We start from the raw sequence: 20,236 nt of genomic DNA, 5'->3' as shown, positions 1-20,236 counted from the left end.
ATAACTTAAGTTTTTAATGCCTTTTACATGACCAAAAGAAAGGGCAAGCTAGCACTATAAATCAGCATGCGGCCAAGCTAGGAGCATGTGACGCCCATGATATGATTTAGAAGACTAAACTTGGTTTTTCCCAAAATGATGTCCACAAGGGGGCTACTGATGGATGCTAAAGGAAAGGGCCAGGCCGTGGAGGGGGGAGAAACTCCACAGAAATGCTTGACCTAGTCATTAGAAATAATGCATTATTTCTCAGTAACATTTCATCATGCCTCTGCTCTATGATCACTAAAATAGTTGGAAATTAGAAGGTGGGCACAAGAGTTTATCGAGACATGAAAAATTAGTTCAACGTGCCTGGAGGAAATGACCTATATTTGTCATTGGATGTAGCACTTAGTGATTTCTTCTGACCTTGGTCAAAGGGATACTTGTGATCATCTACGCTTTGATACTTAAATAGGAAGTAGTTCACAATCATTATCACTCTGTTGTAGGATCATAGTTTTCTGATCACCTATTTACCTTGACTTCATGGTCCCTCATCATTTCTTTGAGACTCCAAAAGATAGATGATTTATTTTGGAAAAACTACTCTGGATGTGCCCCCCCATTTTTGTATAGTTACATCTCTTCATTTGTGTCTACCAAGTTTACGAAGTTTCAGTGTGTGGGACTTTTGCCAAAGGAACCAGCTTATAGAAATCAGACATAACATGCATAACAAGTATTATATTAATTTTATTCTTTCCCTTATTTTATTTTTCTGACATTTTGCCTGTGTCTTAGATTGTGATTAAATACATGCTTTAATGGTTGAGAATACTTGCTCTAAACTGCACTGCTTACATACAATTATGGTTCCATCATTTATGACATGATTAATCTTGGGAAAATTGACTAAATTCTATGGGTCCCTCATTACTCATTTGAAAATAAGTGCATTTCTCGTACCAATTAAATAAGGTTTTATATATATATATACATTGTAACTTTTTTAAGTTTTTATTTAAATTCCAGTTAGTTAGCATGCACTTAGAATAGTGTTCAACATGTAGTAAGCCCTCAATAAATATTAGCTAATATTATTAGTTTTATTATAATTTTAATTTAATCCTATTAAATCAGTATTTTCCCTATTTCATTTGTTGAAATTTTGATATATTTTTACAAATTAATTATATTTCATCCCCAGGTAAAACTCCAGTTTGGAAAATTAAAAAACTAGTTTCTAATTTTGCTTCTAGTCTACTACTTTACCGTGAAGAGATGCTTTTAACCTCTCTAGTTTATTATTCTGCAAATATATAAACATAAATTATGTTTTTCATAAGTCCTTCTAGGTCTATAATTCTACCAGTCAAAGCCATTTGTTTGGGTTACAGCTGACAGAGGTTTGAATATCTCCAACTAAATTTCCTATTTTGAAATAATCTACATGTCAACTACCTCATTTGTACCATAAAATGCTGTCATACTCATTTTTAAAATTATTTCAATGTTTGAATATAACATGGATGCAATTTTGTAAACATCAGAGATTCTGTACATTGTCTTGGGTATTAGACTACCTATAGATATATTCAAGATTATATTCTGGGTTAATATATCCTCCTCAAAATATCTTTGGCATTCAACTTTTAAATTATGTTAAAGACACAATTCATTAGTGATATAATTTTTCTTGGGACAGTTTTTCTTTTGGAGAGATTATAAGACAAAACTGGTAAATAATGTAGGTAATCAAGCACATAAAATTATCTAAAAATACTACATGCTGACAAATAGGTAATTATGTGTGTGTGTGTGTAGTTCTAAAAGCAATTTCTGAAGATTATTCAGGAAAAAAGGGGGGCACGATTAATTTCAGTGACAATGAATTTACCTGTGAAAGTCTGCAATATCAAAAAGCAAGAATGAAACCAACTACCTGAGTGAGGGAACAAATCTCTTGTTTTTATCTATATTGTGAAGCATAATATGAACTGAATAAATGAGTGAAAGTATGATAACAAATTAGGTTTATATTGATGATTTTGTGGACCTATTTCCACATGGAAGAAAAATAAAATTATTTACTTAATATATGTGGTTGATTTATTGAATCCCAAAATATATATATAATTTATATCTATCCCACATGGGGAATCTCCTTATTTCATATTTATAGTAAAACCCTTTGGAGAGACACATTCCTTCATGGGTCTCTTAAGCTCCTACACATTTTAATTGACAACTCTTTTTACCTGGCATACTTCTTAGGTATGGAAATAGGTAATTCCCCACAAGTAATCTTGAGGAATAAGGTAACATTTGCCTCTGGAACAAAGAACAAGCTTGCTTCCTAAGTGGTGGATCCACACCAGTGGATCTCAGTGTTTTTCACCTGCAATACAAACCCTACCTTCCATTTGGTCCCATACTGCTTCATCCCTGTGGGACTTTCGGGTGACCAAACTGATGCAAATGTGGATTTACCTGTTACTTGCTATGCTGTGAATATTAATCTTTTGTCTCTGAACTCTAGAGTCTTTTTCTTCTGGCATTGTCTATAAAATACTAATAGGCTAATGTAATGGCTTGTAAGTAGGCTAAAATCTAATTCAAGACCTGACACAGGTGACGTTTTTGAGGATTTTTCTCCTGTAAAACTTCAGAAATAATATTTTATTATTTGACATTATTAGCTATGATACTATGTTTGATTAAATTAATGGCTTTTATTAAATTTATTTTAAAAACATAATAAATAGTAAAAGTCAGTATAGTAGTATAACAACTATTATATAGCTTTAGAGTAAAATGTGTTTTATTAATTCTAAATTGGTGTCTGCCTTTTTATGATGAATTTTAGGGGACTAATGAGTGAAGGTTAAAAGTACATTTTATGATAAGGACATTCTCCACATGATGTCTAATGATAAAGATTGTAAATATTACTTTATTTGTACTTTTAGCCTCAGGCTCTGTCTTTATGATGGTAAATTATCTAGTCTATTTAATAAAATAAATTAATTAATCTGTCTCATATCTTGTTTTATTAGCCCTACAATGAAAGTTTTAAAACCATGAAAGGATTAATAAAACTCTTTTAAAGATAAGAGTATAAGAAATATCAGGACATAAAAAAATTAAATATATCTACAATAGGAAAATTTGCATTTTTCAGGATAATTTAAAACATTCACCCCACCATCTAGATGTTTTGCTTCCCAAATGCCAAGAATCTGCTGTTTCAGGGTTACAATTTTTGAAATTTTAAGGGAACATTCTGTTGGAAGGACCAGGAGACTGACCTAATTTGTTTCTGAAGCTTATTGTTATTGGGTGATGAAAGATGGGTCCAGCTACCACTCTGACAGGGTGAAAAGATGTTGTCTAAATAACTGTGTCTATACAGTGGTTTGTTTCTTTTTCTCCAAGCAAGGAAAGGGTAATCTAGATAGCAATTACATACTATATAAATCTCTTTCTCACAAATACAATTGATATCGATTTGTTTGGAGAAAACATTTTAATTCCATTTTGAGCAACACACAATCTCCTTCCAATATCATGTTATATCATCATGTTCTTTTATATTTCAATTATTCTGCTTCTCAGAGTGTCCTATTAAAATCCTTTCTGATCATGAAAATATGCATTGGTAACATTCAAAAGTCTATTTAGAGACTCATCAATCATGGTATTGAATAATAATAGGTTTATCATATTCCCCTGTGAAGTGCCATTTTGAAGCATAAATTCATTAGAAATATTAGCTTAAATTTCATTTTACAGAAGAATGCCAAACCATTTGTTAATTAAGGACCACTTAAAAAAAAAAAAAAACGAAATAAGCACAAATTGCCTCAGGCTGATGAAGGTACATAAACATGATGACATGAAAGGAGCGAGCTAAAAGCATTTATCTATGACAGGAATTTGAAGCTACCTGGAGAGTGCACTTCTATTAACTTAAGAAACAAATCATCAGTAATGATGTTAGGCTGCATAAAAAACACTTCAGGTTGTCCCTTAAAAAAAAAGGCTGTTTTTCTTTAATTAAGATGTCTATGGTTTACAATATTGTGATATTGACTAATATATTTGCCTCTTCTCCAAACTGCATTTATCGAATTCTGCATCCAGAGTCTTTTAATTACTCTAAACTAGAAGTAATGTGTACAAAGGGAAATAGAGTCCCCACTTTTGAAAATGTATATATATAATAGAAAATTTTCTTTGTGATGAGGATTTTTTTGGATTTGTTTTGGCTGTCTAGTATCAGTATCTAACATTTTCTTAAAAGGATCACTTGTCCTACATGTCCAGTAATGTGATTCAGATAAGACGTAGTGCATGCCCAACTTTAGGCATGAAGTGGCTATCACTGCTGGCTATGAACATGTTACTCTACTTTGTTATTCCCATCAGAATAATATTAAAGAAGGACATGCTATAGAAATTAGAGTTTATAGATTCATCACAAACCAATTACATTCCCAGCAGCTTTTCTTTTTTTTTTTCTATTTATTTATTTATTTATTTAGTTAGTTAGTTAGTTATTTTAAAGTAAACTCTATGCCCATTGTGGGGATTGAACTCACGATCCTGAGATCAAGAGTCACATGCTGTACTGACTGAGCCAACCAGGCACCCCTCTTTTTTTTTCTTTTTTAATAGAATTCAGCTAGTGATTATGTTATGTGGAAAAGCAAATAAATGAGAGTAGATGAAACAAAGGTAGGGATGCCTGGGTGGCTCAGTTCGTTAAGCATCTGCCTTCAGCTCAGGTCATGATCCCAAGGTCCTGGGATCAAGTCCCACATCAGGCTCCTTGCTCATCGGGGAGCTTGCTTCTCCCTTTGCCTGCTGCTCCCCCTGCTTGTGCTCTCTCTCTCTGACAAAAAGAAAAAAAAAAAAGGTAGAAGACCCATACTACCTGAATTCAAGACCTAAAATAAAGCTAGGGTTATCAACATGGTATAGTATTGGTAAATGGATGGACATTGACTATACATTGTGAACCGATAAAGTGTCACATATACTATCAATTTATTTGATATGAATATGCCCAGAAACTCAATGGAATAAATACATTTTCGTCAGCTAATAGTAATGGAACAATGGAATGTCATATACAATCAAATGAACCTCCAAGTTATACACTGTGCTACATTAAAAAAATTACTAAAAATGTATCATAGACCAAAATGCAAAACCTCAAATATAAACATTCTACAAGAAAACATTGAAGAGATTCATTGTGACTTTGAGTTAGGCAACTATTTTTTGATATGACACAAAGGTGTAATCCATTAAAATATTTATAAGTTGGACTTCATCAAAATAAAAACTTCAACCTTTCCAAAGTCACTATAAAGAAATTAAAGAAAAAGTCACAAAGAAAAAAATATTTTCAAAATGCTTGTCAGATAAAGTACTTATATTCAGAATATGTAAAAACTCTCAAAACTTGATAGTAATATTTTGAAATCGGAGATGATCATAGATACTTGATCAAAGAAGATATATAGATGGGGAATAAACAAATCAAAAACGCTCATCATCAGTTTAACTAGAGAAATTAAAACCACAGTGAGATACCATGATACACCTTATAGAATAACTGGACAAAAGAAAAAAGGCAATTTGGAAATACTAAGTAAGGAACAACATTAACTCTCATACATTGATGCTGAGAATGCAGAATGGTATAGCTACTTTAGAAAACCATTTGGTAGTTTCTTAAAAATTTAAACATGCCCCAAATGTATACTCAGAGGTCTCAAATATCTGAGATATTTAACCAAGATAAATGAAAACATATGTTCACAAAAACATCAGTCCATGAATAGCAGCTTTATCCATAATCTTCAAGCCTGAAACAACCTATATGTCCTACAACTTGTAAATATATAGAGAAAGTGTAGTCCATCCATATTATGGGATACTATTCAGCAATATAAATAGATGTACTACTGACACACAAATGGTTACAATCAAATGCATTATGCTATGTAAGAGAAGCAGGATCAAAAAGATTATGCTCTATGGTTCTATTTATATACATTTGGAACAGGCACAACTATAGAGATAGAAAACAGATCACTAATTGCAAGGGAACATAGTGGGAGAAGGTCTGAATGCAAAGGACATGACGGAACGTTTTTTGCTTATGGAAATAATCTAAGCAATGATTGCGGTTGCAACACGACTTCATTTTTTTTTTCGGTTAAAATGCAGTGAACTACACACTAAAAATTTGACATTTACTCTATGTAAATTTGAACACAACAAACCTGACTTTTAAAGAAGGGCATGCTCTGGAGTACACAATGACTAGGAGATCGTCTCAGAAGATCTCAGAGTTTAGCGCAAAGACACACAGCTATAAACAGACTGTTGAACTAAAATGTGGTAAATGCCACAATAAAAATATAAGAGCTATTTAGAAGAGGGAGCAATTAAATTTCCTTGGAGAAACAAGGTGAAAATCTTTAAAAGAGGAAAAGGGACTTAGAAGTTTTTCCAAGAGGAAAAAATTAAAAAGTAGTATCGGTAGAAGGAATAGAATTTACAAAACCAGTAAACCCTAAAAGATAGGTTTAAACAATATTGAACAGTTCAGAGCAAATTGTGCATGACCAGAAGTGGCAGTGGAGAAGGTTGAGAATGGGTATTTGATAATAAAAGTTCAAGAAGCATTCTTGATTCTAACTTTATCTTGTACCGGCTTACTGTGTCTCACGCTCCCCCGCAGATAATGTCCTTCCGTAAGTTCGCAGAAACTTAGTGTGTTTTTACGTGCTGTTGCTGTATTTGAAGGGCTGTGTCCTCTAAACCGTGCAAAGCTAGATCTTTCTCATTTCCTATTTCAACCAAAACATCACTTCCTCAGAGAAATTCCTTTTTGTAGAGGTGAGATCTTGTGGCTCTGTTATTCTCTATTTTAGTCACTCATTACTAATACTCCTTACTAATACTAATTACTCCTTCCATAACATTTGCCGAATTATGTAATATCTCATTTGTTTACTTAACACTTATTTTTTAACGCTCACTAGAATGTGCATTAGGACATCGAGTATGATGGCTTTATTCATTGTTTTAGCCCTAGTACGTTGAAAATAAAGCAGCTGGAGTTCATTAGTTGCAATAAATATTTAAAAAGTAATGAAGGAAGGAAGCCAGGAAGGAGAGGGGAGAATGAAGAAGGGTAGGAAGAAAGGAGGAGAGGAAGGATAGAAGGAAAGAACAGAGGAAGGAAGGAGGAAGAGAAGAAAGGACATACAGAACCTCTGAAGTAGGGCAGCCCTGGGTTTGAATTCAGCTACCTGTTAACTCAATTGAAACAATCGTGTCCCTCATCTATACAATGTGGATAATAATACACCTACTTAATTTTATTGCAAGTATTAAATGAACTAACATAGGCAAACCACTTTCCGTGTTGTCCTTTCAATAACACTAAAAACTATTTTAGTAAAAGGAAAATTATATTAGGAGCAAAAATTATTTGGCAATGTAACTTGCCAGTTAAGCACATGCGCCCTGGAGTCAGGCTGCCTGGTTTCAAATTCACCTTCTTTCATTTAATCTCTATGTGATTGATGGCTAATGTCCCTGCCTTCATGGAATTTATACCTAGAAGGAGAAAAAAAATATAAATGTATAAATCACTAGCTAATCAAATAATATATTTGCAGGGGAAAATTCCTCTAGTAAATAAAATTAATTAACTATGGGGACTTTTTGTTCCAGAAAAACTGTGGACTAGGCCGTTCTCAAACTCTCTTGTTAGAAATAATTAGAAATAAAGCCAAATTAAAAATAATGAAAGAAGAATAGGAAATTTGGCTGCCTTCCCAAGAAGAAAAGGAAAATTCCGAAATATATATTTTAAAAAAAAACAACCCAAAGGGGATTTGCACAAATAAGCAGAGAAGTAGATAGATAAACCAATATGGTGCTAGTCCTGGGGAGATTATTACACCAGTGTTTGGGATCTAATGTCCTCAAAGATGGTACGAAAAGTCTTTGGTCCATATCACTAGATGAGTTTGAAATGAAACTTATTTATAAAGTCTTAGTCTTACAACCCCATTGTAAGTGATCCTATGATACCCTACTGCCTAGATCTGGATCTCTGACTTAGGTTTTCTTTTTTTCTGAAGTTTTAGGAAGGGGCTCTTCCAAAACCCAGCAGGCCCAAGTGGTGGGGAATTAGAAATCCCTGGGAACAGCCTCAATCAATAGAGACTGTTATATAATGTGTGTGTGTGTGTGTGTGTGTGTGTGTGTGTTGTGTGTGTGTGTGTTCGATTCTCAAGTGGGATAACCCTGTTTCTTAGAGCTCGGGTAACATCATTTCTTTGCAGAATTAAATTCCATTGGTTCACAGCTTGATAATACCTTCTTCTATTGGCTGCTTTGTCTTTCCTATATCTCTACTTATATTTCCTGAAATGGTCACATTACTTTCACTTGAATCCCAATCTCAGTGTCTTCTGGGAAAACAGAAATTATGAAAGCCAGAAGAAACAAACTAATGACTCTTTCTATTCGTCTGGGAAAATTAATAGGAAGTAACAAAACAAAAAGGAGGATATTTCCCAAATAAATTTCTATAAAAGTCAATTTAAGAATCTATGAAATAGGGGCGCCTGGGTGGCTCAGTTGTTAAGCATCTGCCTTTGGCTCAGGGCGTGATCCCAGCGTTTTGGGATCAAGCCTCACATCAGGCTTCTCCGCTAGGAGCCTGCTTCTTCCTCTCCCACTCCCCCTGCTTGTGTTCCCTCTGTCCCTGGCTGTCTCTCTCTCTGTCAAATAAATAAATAAAATCTTTAAAAAAAAAAAGAATCTATGAAATAGGTATTCAATTTTCATCTTTGGAAATTAAAAAAAAAAATTTCTCTATTTCAGAGTATTTACCCAAAGAAAACAGACACACTAATTTAAAAAAGATATATGTACCTCTATGTTCATTGCCTCATTCTTTACAATAGCCAAGATATGGAAACAAACTAAGTACCTATCAATAGATGAATGGATAACAAAGATGTAGTGTATACACACACACACTCACACACACACACACACACACACACACACGATTATTCAGCCATAAAAAAAGGATGAGCACTTGCCATTTGCAACAACAGGGATGGACCTAGAGGGTATTATGCTAAGTGAAATAAGTCAGTTGAGAAAGACCATATGATTTCATTCATATATGGAATCTAAAAAAAGAAAACAAATGGATAAACACAAACAAAAGCCAGAACAAGACCCATAAATACAGAGAACAAACGGATGGTTGTCAGAGGGAAGGGGGTGGGGGGTGGGGGAAAGGGCAAATGGGTGAAAGACAGTAGGAAATATAGGCTTCCAGTTATGGAACATATAAGTCATGGGAATAAAAGGGGCACAGCATATGGAATATAGTGAATGATATTGTAATAGCAGTGTATGGTGACACATGGTAGCTATACTTACGGAAAGCGTGGCATAACATATAGAGAAGTTAAATCACTATGTTGTACACCTGAAAATAATGTAACATTGTGTCAACTATACTCAAATGAAAAATTATAATAAAAATCTAATCAGGGTTTAAAAATAAATTGCTTCCAATGAAACCAGAAAAAAATAGTTTCATTTTTAGTCCCACCACTGAAAACTCAAAGTTTCATTCCAAAAATTCACCATCAGTTAAATTTGCTTTTAAAAATCACACACTATTGGGTAAAGAATCTTTTTTTTTTTTTTCTAGAAGTGACCCAGTAATCCTAAAGCATGTGAATCCTTGAACCTGAAGAGTCATTCTCATGTATTTATTTTTTATTTTTTTCAGATTTTTATTTAAATTCTAGTTAGTGTAACATTGGGTTGAGGAGTAGAATTTAGTGATCCACCACTTACATGCAATACCCAATACTCAACACAAGTGCCCTCCTTAGTACCTATTACCCACTTAGCCCATCCCCCACCCACCTCTCCCCCACCAATCCTCAGTGTGTTCTCTATAGTTGAGTCTCTTATGGTTTGCTTCCCTCTCCATTTTTTTCTCTTTCCTTATGTTCATCTGTTTTGTTTCTTAAATTCTACACGTGAGTGAAATCATATCGTGCTTGCCTTTCTCTGAATGACTAATTTCGCTTAGCATAATACCTCTAGCTCCATCCACATTGTTACAAATGGCAAGATTTCATTCTTTTTGATGGCTGAGTAATATCATGTATTTGAAACCCAGATTAAAGAACAATAAAATTTAGAAAAAAAATGCCATTTTAAATATGCAAGCAGTTTTCTGCCTTGTAATTGGGGAGTACTTAAATTCATTCTTGGGTTAACTGTCCCTGTTTCAGCTGGTATGATCTTGGAAAACAAACATTTAGCTAGAAATTTTAATGCAGAGACCAAATGATAATGGAGTCATCTCAGAATTAAAGACTCCAAAGACCTTGCTCACTCTGGGTGATGGTGTGTCCTGAAGTCCACTGCCCAGAATAGTCATATATCTGATTTCACTGCCTCCAATGGAGAAGACTTTTTTGAATTAATAAAAATTTAGGTTGTGTTATGCCCATAAAGTCCTTCTTATTCTTGCAGGGATATGTCTACCTTATTTGAACAATTTCCCAGAAAATGAAAGCTAGAAGCTAGGAGGAAGAATGTAAAATCTTAAGTGTGGATTTTCATGTCTTTTGAGAAGAAAAAAAAAATTGGTTTGAAGTTTTTGTATTCCCAATTAAATAAAGGCCTTAAGGCTAAACCAAACCCGAACCTTGGGTTCAAACACACTTGAAAAAGACTTATATCAATTGCATATGACTCATATAAGGATGCAATATAAAGAAATGATGAGCAGGCAAAAAAATCTAAGAAAAGGATCACAGAATTAAACCATAACAAGATGCCTCACCAAGGAAGATATGCAGATGTCTGATTAGATATGAAATGATGCTCAACATCATGCGTTATTAGTCACATCACATCAAAACATCGATGTGATACCACTGAACACCTAATAGAATGCCTAAAATCCAAACAGACAACAATACCCAGAGTTACTGATGACGCAGAGCAACAGGAACTCTCGTGGATCACTAGTGTGAATGTCAAACGCGTACTTTAGAAGACAGCTCAGAGTTTCTTGTAAGATTAAACATAGACTTAACATACAATCCAGCAATGACACCCCTAGTTCATAAGGTAAAGAACTCGGAAATCTCCCCATGCAATAGACAGTGTCTAACTATAAGAAGGAGTCCTTCTCTTGGCATGAAGTACTTGATTAAAAGAATTTTTAGGTTTAACAAATTTTCTAGCCCTGGCCACAATTTTTTGACCATCTTTCCAATTTCATCAGTTGGATAATCTTAATTATAAGTCTCTTCAATAAACAGGAAGTAAATGTTTAAGAATAAAAAGAAAAATGTGATAAATAAAATAATTTAAAATATAAGAGTATAAACAGAAATAAAAAGATCAAAAGATAATAAAGAAACCATTTTAAATCCTTAGCATTTGCACTTTTGTAATTGGATTTCACATAAAAATATTGACCCTAACTATAATCATTGTGTTGTTTTATGCTTCTATTTAAGGTGCATAAAACATTAAATGTCTAATTTAATAAATTAAAATTTCCATCAAATATTCAAAAGTATATTTAAGTAAATCAACATTTTTCAAATTTGAAGAAATCAAATTTGTCAAATTCATTAATTTTTTATTACTTGTTTGAATAGTATGTGATTAATGAGATTGAGGTACAAATAGTGATAGTTTACTTCCCATGAGAAAACCCTTTTTTTTTTTTTTAAGATTTTATTTATTTATTTGACAGAGATAGAGACAGCCAGCGAGAGAGGGAGCACAAGCAGGGGGAGTGGGAGAGGAAGAAGCAGGCTCATAGCAGAGGAGCCTGACTTGGGGCTCAATCCCACAACGCTGGGATCACTCCCTGAGCCGAAGGCAGATGCTTAACCGCTGTGCCACCCAGGCGCCCCGAGAAAACCCTTTCAATATTAAAGAGTATATCAAGAATGAGGTATTTACCTCACATTGAAAAAATGATTATTAGCAAACAAACACAGGTGCACCTTAGGAAATGTGAGTACCTGTACATTTCTTCACACAGATACACATACACACAAACACAATTATGTCACCCTTTCTTTTCCACTTATTTTTTTTCTAGATAAACTTCATTCATTCTTTTGTCTTTTTTCTTTCTTTCTTTCTCTTTCTTTCTTTCTCTCCTTCCTTCTTCCTTCCTTCCATTATTATTATTGTTTATTATTATTATTATTAATATCATTATCATCATTATTATTATTGTCTCTACTTGTCTTATCTAAATTTGCCATATAGGTTTCAAATAGCTGGACCCAGAACTGGCTAATTTCTATAGTAAGGATCTCATAAATGCATGCTCAAGAAAAATATTCATTTCATTCTGTTAAAAGAAAAAAATGTAAATTTTAGGCCCTAACTTGTAATTTTCAGGCAACTAAATCCTTCCTGGGAGCAAAAGGTATTTTCACTTGCTTTTCGCTCTTATAATGCCCCTGTGGAGCTTTTTGCAGTACCAGGCAGAAATATTTATTTGCTGAATTTATATACTATTCACCTAGGGCAAGTATTCTTTGCAGTGGAGGTAGAATATTTCAATTTGCATTGTTCTTCTCTGCCTGCCATAAAATCTAATTGTGTGCACTCTGTTCAGTGTATTGCTTGAAAATGCTTTCAAATATCTTTGGAATACTGTTGCTGAAGGAACACATTAACAGTCTGGAAACAATGTGAATTTTAACTGTGTTCTGAGAAGATACACTATGTTAAAATACATATGCTAGAAGGCCATGTAATTCACATCACACTAGATACAGCATTCTAGCTAAGGTTCTAGCATAACCAAATAAGTACCTTAGTTCAATTACAACTGGTCTCCATTCTTCAAATAGCCTTGACAAATGCTGAAGACCACTACAGAAAATATTTAACCTTCTTCAAAATAGAGGCCAATCTTTCAACTCAGATATTGAATGTGGCACATAAATGCACAATTATTTCACTTCAGTAGGCATTTAGGCATGAAAATGGGTATTAGCTTTAGCTAAGCGTCAACAGGGGAGCTCAAATGTGCAATTTATAGATACCTTTTTGATGCCAGGTTTTGAAAATTTCAGCCAGAGTATATTGACAAGTTGTGAAGTTTTGCACATATATAAAATGCAGTGATTTGATCAGGTCAAAAATATCTTGAGTATTGTGAAATTTTATTGAGACAACTCCTAAAGGACTGGCACAGGGGAAACACATAAACATTAAAATTAAACACTCATTCCAATAGTGAGAAATCTATTTGAAGAACAGATTTATGACTTGACACATACTAAATTGATTGTAAATTACTGCACATTGTGCCATTTTATTTTCCCATAATTTTACATTGTATAATTCAGGTCTCTTTATAGTCCCAGATTCCAAGGTAATAAAACATCAGAGCTATTTTCTCATCCTTTCATTTACTCATTTTTAAAAAAAAATGTATAGCACAATTCTTACAAGCTGGACTGTATTCATGTTAGAATTCCCAGGGAAAGATTAAGTGCCCTTTTTCATAATAATGTTGATGATGATGGGGATGATGATGATGATTTTAATAATGACTTTTTGGCTGCCAGAAGTCATACAGCATTCTGGTTGAAAAATGGTGTGTGCTTTTTCAGCCAAATGTGAATTTCCTTTGAGTACTGCAAATGGCACTTCAAACGAGAAATCCAATACATTTGCTGCTGTTTAAATAACTTAAACTTTTTTCCCCATCAATCCAGCAAAGTTGTTACTAGATCTATGTAGGAGTTAAAACATGTTTGAAAAAATTACAGCTTTTCTGACTCCTTGGATAAATTATATTTTTAATCCTTGTCTCTTACCTACACCATAAAGAAAAACAGATTCACTTATTTTCTACATCACAACATCTCCATCCTGCTTTCTCCAATGATACAAGGGCATAAAGTAAGTATTTTTGTTGGCAAGATTATATAGGAATTTCTAATGAGCACTTCTATTTACCGGCCAATGTCTTTTGGAAAGTTTGAAACAGATAAGGAATATGTAATTCACATGCCTCATTATTTAAGAATACCAATCATGCTGACCAGTATTAGTATAGGTGGTTTTAATTTTCTATGAGACTGTCTGGAGGGAGGAGAAATTTGACTAATATTGACCCAGATCTTAATTTAGATACTTACATATGGGGGAAAAAAGATTCAAATAGTGCAATCTATTCATTCCTTTGCAATCGGTAAATAAGCACTTATAAGAATCAATTGTCTAATTTTGATCAAGATCATTCATTAACTTAACAACTATTTATTGAGAGACTTCTATGCCATGGGAATAAGGTGAAAAATCATTTGTTCGACTTGGCAAAGTGAAACATCATTCAGGAAAATATTAGTTGTACTTGTGACTTTTTTTAATGTAACCGAATGTACAAAAATGTCTTATGTAAATATGGTCAGAAAAGATCAGAGATTTTGAGTGCAACAATATACTTTTTAAAGATTAAATGAATTTAGAAATGTGGCATTTTTAAAAGATTTTATTTATTTATTTATTTATTTATTTATTTATTTATTTAAGAGAGTGAGCATGAGCAGGGGGGAGGGGCAAAGGGAGAGGGAGAAGCACATCTCCTGCTGAGCGGGGAGCCCAATGCTGGCCAATCCCAGGACCCTGAGAACATAACCTGAGCTAAAGGCAGATGCTCAACCAACTGAGCCACCCAGGTGCTCCAGAAATATGACATTTTTAATGATTGTAACATTTGGATATTTTCACTGAATTTCAAATACCACTGCATTGATTATAATTCAGTTATCAGGCTAGTGAATAGTACACTTTATCTGAAACTTTATATATATTGCCAGATTTTAAAAAGAATTTAAACCATGAATACGGTGAAAATCTAGCGATTTCTTTTTAGTGCTATTGCTATCAATTTTAGATATCATTTTTCTTCAATTTTATGTATTATTTTAAAAATCACTATTGATATTCTTGAGCATGTATAAGAAGGTATAATTTGGGAAAAATGAAATATCAAATGTCTTTAAAAAGTAAACACAATAATTGAGAGATAAATCTAAACTACTGGGTCCTGGGAGTCCAACGGCAATTCACATGATTTGCCTTAAGGGAATTGGGTTTGTGTCACAGGGTTATGTCTACTCCAAAATTATTTGGACAATAATAAGTTGAATAAAGTATTTAAAAATATTTTTGAACCTATCTAAGCCTATAAAATTTTAGTATGCTGTATAACTATTTCTCAAATTTTTTTGAATCTCTTTTTCATAGAAAGCATTATAAAATTGGAGACCCTTACAATTTTTCAGAAATACTATGTTAGAATGATTGAAATAAATTATATCATTTGAGAAATAAAATACGCATCTGATACGAAAATGTCAGCTACTCACTTACTTTTCCTTAGCAATCACAGAGTGCTAGATTAGTAAGGAATCAGGAGGTTATCTACCTCAAAGTTATTTTAGACATAAACTACCTAACGCTGAAACAGGTTAACGACACGTGTAAGTTTCAAATCAAGAAGTACAAGGTTATTATTTGTAATGTTACTTTCATTATTGTACTGATTTAAAAAAAAATTAAGTCATCTTTTAAGAAATTTAAAGCAAATGGCAAAGTGAGTCAATTCACGGCACAACATATTTATAGCGAACTATCTTAAATTCTTATTTATTGTCTTGCTGACTTTGTTATTGAACAACTTAAACTGGAAGCACCCTAGTTTTCTTAAAAGAAAATACAAGTTATGGGAGCCAGCAAAATATTTCTGATCTGAATTGGGTTTTATTAAAGCTTAAAGACAGATGTAAATTGTGGGGATTCATAGTGCCTGGATAGACAAAATTTGTCTTGTATATGCCTCCCTGGGTGGGACTATTTGAAAAGCAAAGGAGGAGTGCCCCGAACACTGGGCCTCCTTTTGAAGTTTCTTGGCTGAAAGCAGCCAGATTCTTACTGCAGCTCAAAGTTCTCATCTAGGGATGCGATGTTTAAGTTTTGAAGAAAAACAGGCACCTGTGGTGGTCACGTACTTCACGAACTCCTTGCCTCCTCGAGCTTATCACACGCTGCCCCATATATTACTGGCCCAACCATTAAGGTTACACTTTCCTCCTTTCTTTGCTCTTGTGCCTGGTGCATTGATAGGACCTCAGTAAAAGTGGAGACAAAGCTTGGCTTGAGGCCTTTCGCCACTAGAGCGTCTGGTCCTCACGCCTCTCCTTTCTCCTACTGAGGTGTCTAGAGTATCTTTTCATTCGACGTCTCAGGGTGTGCTGGCCAAATCTGACAGTAAATGCATGTTTGAACTACTCATCAAATCTTAATAGAAATAATCCATTTGGTTGGAAATTAAATATTTGTGAAAAAAAAATGTTAGCCATTTTACCTAATTTACGTACATTACTTTATAATAGCAAAGAAAAAGCATTTGACATTAACAGATAATAATCATATTTTTGAGCATGATGTATTATAAATTAAGTTCTTTCTACACTAAAGCAGTGACTTTGTTCTCTGGCAAGGCTCTCAATTAAACTAAGAATGAAGAGAGAGCCCTCTGTAAATTGTTACATGAAGAACAGCTAGGTTTGCTTCAATTGCTTTTCTCCCCTGACTATTGCACATTTCTCTGTTGTGAACACAGATTTACATGCAGTGAATTTAAGGGCAGATAAATGCAACTAATGTGATGAATGGTCCCCAGTAGTTCAGAAGAGAAAACTGACTAGCCAGAACTAGGGAGAATGGCAAAAGAAGTAAGGACTAATTACTTGTATACATTTTACATAATTAAATAATAGGACATGGAATGGCTGCACATTATTATAATTCATAGAAAGATAAGTTTTTTCATTTTTGTGGTTAATTTTACCTTTCCTACTCTTGAAGATTCTTCCTAACATTTATCTTTCCTCTAGCATATTTGGTCTGTTACACTGTTATTTCTTCTGTTGATTAAAAAAAAAAAAGTTCTTAAAATATCTATTTTATTCTACTCATTTTTATAATATTTGTATTTCTCACTTTAGTTCCTAAGACATTAGGGACAAATGAATAACAATAACGTCCTCCTTTTTTATTTTTAATGGTTCTTGGGCATAAGACAACATAGTCAACCTATATATATATTTTTGTTTCTGCAATTGCAAAACTTTTTTTAGAGGGTTCTACTCAAGACGTTTAGTTATTCTCTCACATAATTTAAATATTTCTCAAATTTCGAAGCTTTTTTAAAAATTTCATTAATATTTTGGTTTAAACTGCATTAAAGTTGTTGAAAATGGGTTTCTCAGTAATATTCAGTATTAATAAGGAACATGGTATATTTATTCATTTATTCATATTTTACTTCTCTATAAAGGACAGACTTCTCATATTGACTACTTATGGATAATTCATTTTATGTATAGGGAACTAGATATATCAATATGATATCAATGATATAGATACCATTATGATTCATACACAAGTGCAGTTGATGAGAGAGATCAAAATATAGATGCAGATATGAGATTATTTATTGCCAAATAACTTTTTAAAAACTGGAGACATTCTGAAATTTCATCTTTATGAAATGGATAGAGTATGTTATACTCTTGCAATGGATAATTATAAAACTAATAAAATTAATAAAAGAGAAACAAAATTTCACCCATATTCCTTCAGGAGAAATGCACATGTAAAAGATAAAGATTCATTCCAGATTCTCTAAACAACATAAAGGGAAACATTATGTTTAAGCCTAGGTATCTTACGGTTTTTGGTGAAATTGTAAATAGGATAGAATCCTTGATTTCTCTTTCTGCTGCTTCATTATAGAAATGCAACAGATTTCTGCATGTTGATTTTATATGCTGTGATTTTTGCTGAATTCATGTATCAGTTCTAGCAATTTTTTGGTAAAGTGTTTCAGGTTTTCTACACACAGTATCATGTCATCCGTGAACAGTGAAAATTTAACTTCTCCCTCATCCACTTAGATGCTTATTTTTCTTTTTATTTTCTGATTGTTGAGTCTAAGACTTTTAGTATTATGTTAAATAACAATGGTGTGAGTGGATATCCCTGTCTTGCTCCTGACTGTAGAGGGAAAGTTCTCAGTTTTTTTCCCATTGAGGATGATATTAGCTGTGGGTCTTTCATATATGGCCTTTATGATGTTGAGGTGTTCTTCTATCCCTCTATCTCTCTATCCCTACTTTGTTGAGGGATTTTTATCAAGAATTGGTGCTGTATTTTGTCAAATGCTTTTCCTGCATCTACTGAAGGGATCATATGGTCCTTATCCTTTCTTTTATTAATGTGGTGTGTCATGTTGATTGATCTGTCAATATTGGACCACCTCAGAAGTCAAAGAATAAATCCTGCTTGATGGTGGTGAATAATTCTTTCAATGTACTTTTGGACTCAATTTGCTAGTACCTTGTTGAGGATTTTTGCATCCATGTTCATCAGGGATATTGGCCTCTAATTCTCCTTTTTAGTGAGATCTTTGTCTGGTTTGGGAATCAATGTTTGCCTCATAGAATGAGTTTGAATGTTTTTCTTCCATTTCTATTTTTTGGAACAGTTTGAGAAGAATAGGTATCAGCTCTTCTTTAATGTTTGATAGAATTCTCCTGGGAAGCCATCTGGCCCTGAACATTTTTGTTTGGACATTTGTGATTACTGATTGAATTTCTTTGCTAGTTATGGGTCTGTTCAAATTTTCTCTTTCTTCCTGTTTTGGTCTTGGAAGTTTGTATGTTCCCAGGAATTTACCCTAATCTTCCAGATTGCTCAATTCATTGGCATATCATTTTTCATAATATTCTCTTATATTATTTGTATTTCTGTGGTATTGGTTGTGATCTCTCCTCTTTCATTCACGATTTTATTTATTTGGGTCTTTTCTCTTTTCTTTTTCATAAGTCTGGCCAGGGGCTTATCAATTTTATTAGTTCTTTCGAAAAACCAGCTCCCAGTTTTGTTGATCTGCTCTAATTTTTGTTGTTTTTATATCATTTATTTCTTCTCTAATCTTTATTATTTCCCTTCTGCTGTCTTTAGGCTTTATTTACTCTTCCTTTTCTAGCTCCTTTAGGTGTAAGTTTAGCTTGTATATCTGAGACTTTTCTTGCTTCTTGAGGTAGGCCTATATTGCTATATACTTCCCTCTTCTGACCACTGTTGCTGCATACCAGGGTTCTGGAGTGTCATGTTTTCATTTTAATTTGTTTCCATGTATTTTTTTTTAATTTAATCTTTAATTGCCCGGTTTGCATTAATTCTTTAGTAGCATGTTCTTTAACCTCCATGTATTTGTGATCTTTCCAAATTCTTTCTTGTGGTTGCCTTCAAGTTTCATATGTTGTGGTCAGGAAATACACATGGTATGATCTTAATCTTTTTGTTTTCTCTGTTCCTTCTAGTCTTTGTTGTTTTTGGTCCTTCTTTCCCATTCAGAGTCCCCTGTAATATTTCTTGCAGGGCTGGTTTAGTGGTCACGAACTCTAGTTTTTGCCTGGGAAACTCTTTATCTTTCTTCATCTGAATGACAGCCTTGCTGAATAAAGTATTCTTAGGTGCATATTTTCCCCATTCATCACATTAAATATATCATGCCACCCTCTTCTGACCTACCAGGCTTGTGTAGAGAAATCTGCTGCTAACCTGATTTGTCTTCCCTGTTAGGTTAGGGATTTATTCTCCCTTGCTGCTTTCAGGATTCTTTCCTTATCACTGTATTTTGGAAATTCTGACCAAGATATATCTTGGTGTTGACCTGCTTTTGTTGACTTTGATGGGAGTTCTCTGTGCCTTATGGATTTGGATGTCTGTTTCCTTCCCCAGATTAGGAAGGTATAATTTGCTCAAATGAACCTTCTGTCCCTTTTTCCTTCTCTTCTTTTTCTGGGACTCCTATGATACAAATGTTATTATGTTTTATGGAGTTGTTGAGTTCCCTAAATCTATGTTCATGATTCAATATTTTTCTTTCCCTCTTCTTTTCAGCTTCATTATTTTCAATAATTTTATCTTATATCACTAATTCATTCCTATGTTTCTTCCTTTGCTGTGGTCATTACCTCAAGTCAGTTTTGTATCTTGGTTATAGCATTTTTTTAAATTTCGGCCTGACTAGTTTTTAGGTTTTTTA

Source organism: Ursus maritimus, unplaced genomic scaffold (genome assembly GCF_017311325.1).
Source record: "Ursus maritimus isolate PB19 unplaced genomic scaffold, ASM1731132v1 scaffold_1, whole genome shotgun sequence".
Taxonomy (NCBI): Eukaryota; Metazoa; Chordata; class Mammalia; order Carnivora; family Ursidae; genus Ursus; species Ursus maritimus.
The sequence above is the reverse complement of the archived record's forward strand: the minus strand, read 5'-3'. Positions refer to the sequence as shown.